Genomic DNA, 2646 nt, shown 5'->3' with positions numbered 1-2646 from the left:
TCCTTCTTTAGATTATTTCCTATTTATCCTGTATATAACTTGTTTGTGTATATTTGTTTGCATATTCTCTTCCTCATTGTGAGCTCCTTGGGGGCATTGGCCATCTTTTGGCATTTTTTGTATCACTAGAACTTAGTACAGTACCTGATGCTTAATGAATTTTGGTTATACAACACTGGAAGAAAGTCGACTTCTTTGTGCTTTAATCTCTGCTGAAGGAAGTTAACAGAAAGAAGTAGGTATATTTTGAGTTGCATTCTAACATATATCCAAAAAATCTTTGTTTTCAGGAGACTGAGATGGCTGAGAATATTACTTTGACAATTGAGTTTATCCTCACTGGATTTACAAGTCACCAAGAACTGCAGATTCTTCTATTCATACTTTTCCTTATAATCTACCTGATAACCATAATAAGCAACATTGGACTGGTGGTATTAATTTCAATTGAACCCTGACTCCACTCACCTATGTATTTGTTTCTTGGTAACTTGGCATTTATGGATGCTTTTTGCTCATGTGCTATTACTACTAAGATGTTAATGAACTTGTTTTCTAAGGATAGAATGATTTCCCTTCATCAATGTATGGCACAATTTTATTTTCTTTGCTTTTCTGAAACTTCAGACTGTTTTCTCCTGGCAGCCATGGCATATGACCACTATGTGGCGATATATAATCCACTTCATTATCCCATCATTATGTCAAAGAAACTCTGCATTCAGATGAGCACTGGATCACTCATAGGTGACAACTTACATTCCATGATTCATGTTGGCTTTCTATTCAGATTAACTTTCTGTAAGTCACACCAAATCAATCATTTTTTTTGTGATGTTCTTCCTTTATACCGACTCTCTTGTACTGACCCTTATATTAATGAATTGATGATATTCATCTTCTGAGGCTCAATTCAAGTCCTCGCTATAGGTGTTTTTTTTTTTTGGTCTTATCTTTACTTCCTTTTTACTATCTTTAAGATGAAATCAAAGGAGGGATGAGGGAAAGCCTTTAACACCTGTGCATCCCATTTTATATCTGTCTCAATATTTATGGTTATCTTCTCATCATGTATGTTTGGCTAAGTGCAGTTAATGAAGGATTTTATTTTTTATACAATAGTAATTCCCTTTTTAAACCCTTTTGTTTATAGCCTGAGAAACAAAGAAGTTATCAATGTCCTAAGAAAAATTATGGAGAAAAAAAATCTCAGGGGATTTTGGAACAAAATTTGTACACTGAGGTTCCTTCGTTTGAATATGGTTAAGCTTTCCATAAACAAAGTTATCCAAACAATGGAAGAGTAATACTTTGCATAGGATGAAGTCTGTTAGAAAAGTGTAAAGTGTAATTGAGAAATTAATTGATGAATACAGAAACTGGGAACTAGGGGACTATTATTATCTTAATTTCAAGTTCAGAAAACGAGATTATTTTCAGAATGGAATGTGTCAGAGAGTTAGTCATCACAAAACTCAAGATGTCAACATACCACCAGAGGTAAATGTGGAAAAGAAAAATCTGTTGAACATTGTCCATAATACCATGGAACTATACCACTGTAGGATTCAGTAGGAAGTATAAAGGAAGATGTGTCAGCACTGGGGAATAGTAGTTGATTTGTACAAAGTCTTTCTCTTTCTTTGTGTTTTCATTTCAAGTCCTTAGAGTATAAGATGTGTGATAGGAAAATAGAATAAATGATTACTAGAGAAAATGCAACCAGATTAAGTAAAACACACACAAACAAAAAATCCCCAAACAAACACTCAATCCCCAAAAACTTCTCAAAAATATCCTTGACATTCAATCAATTCAACATGATCCCTCCTTGCTTAGAGAAGGCTCTTCTATCTAAAATCAATCTATCCTGAGGTAATCTGTTTTTCTTAAAATTCTCTCAATACCTGTACTATCTGTGTAACCCTGGGCAAGTCAAATTAACTCTCTTTGCCTCCGTTTCTGCATCTGTAAAATGAGCTAGAAAAGGAAATGTCAAAGTCACTCCAGTATCTTTGCAAAAAACAAACAAACCCAATATGGGGTCAAGAAAAGTGGGACACAACTGAATAATAACAACAACAACCTTGAGGTAATCTGTTTTTCTTAAACTCTTTCAATGCCTTTGGAGGACATAAAGGTTCTGCAGGGTCACATTTCTTCCTCCCTATTACAATGTTAGATTTACATAGAACTACAAACTCAGGTGTTCTGATTCCAAGACTAATGTTCTTTTTATTGATAACCTGTGCCTCTTACATAAGAGTTATGTCATTGATGGATACTGATTGCTCAATGATGCACTTGTATGAGAGGTAGAGCTGTGAGAGCCAGAATGAAAGGATATCTTAGGCTTCTGGCTTCCAGCTTGGAGATGCACAGTTCTAGATTCTCTTCAAATCCCTGAAGGGAAAGACGTTGAAAAGAAACCAATATGTAGACGAGTTGGCACTTCGATCATGTTCCTATCTCCAGCTTACTATACCATAAATTGAAGGGAATTTTTCTTTGGATGAAATTTGGGACTCTCTTTCTCAAGCTCAGTTGAGCTGAGACATCTCACTCTCAACAGAAGAGAGCTTATATACTTTGTTTATTGTCTGGTATATATTCTGATTTCTTTTTGCTGTGTAAAAATGGATTGAT

At 34.8% G+C, this 2646-nt stretch overlaps 1 pseudogene; it reads left to right on the top strand.

Annotated features, from left to right (window-relative positions):
- The first annotated feature begins 299 nt into the window (after nt 1-299).
- On the top strand, nt 300-1307 carry LOC114022908 (annotated as a pseudogene).
- Nucleotides 1308-2646: the final 1339 nt, after the last annotated feature.

This window comes from Vombatus ursinus, unplaced genomic scaffold (genome assembly GCF_900497805.2).
Source record: "Vombatus ursinus unplaced genomic scaffold, bare-nosed wombat genome assembly UNPS02014814.1, whole genome shotgun sequence".
In the NCBI taxonomy this organism is placed as follows: domain Eukaryota; kingdom Metazoa; phylum Chordata; class Mammalia; order Diprotodontia; family Vombatidae; genus Vombatus; species Vombatus ursinus.
This window is presented reverse-complemented; position numbering and strand designations above follow the sequence as displayed.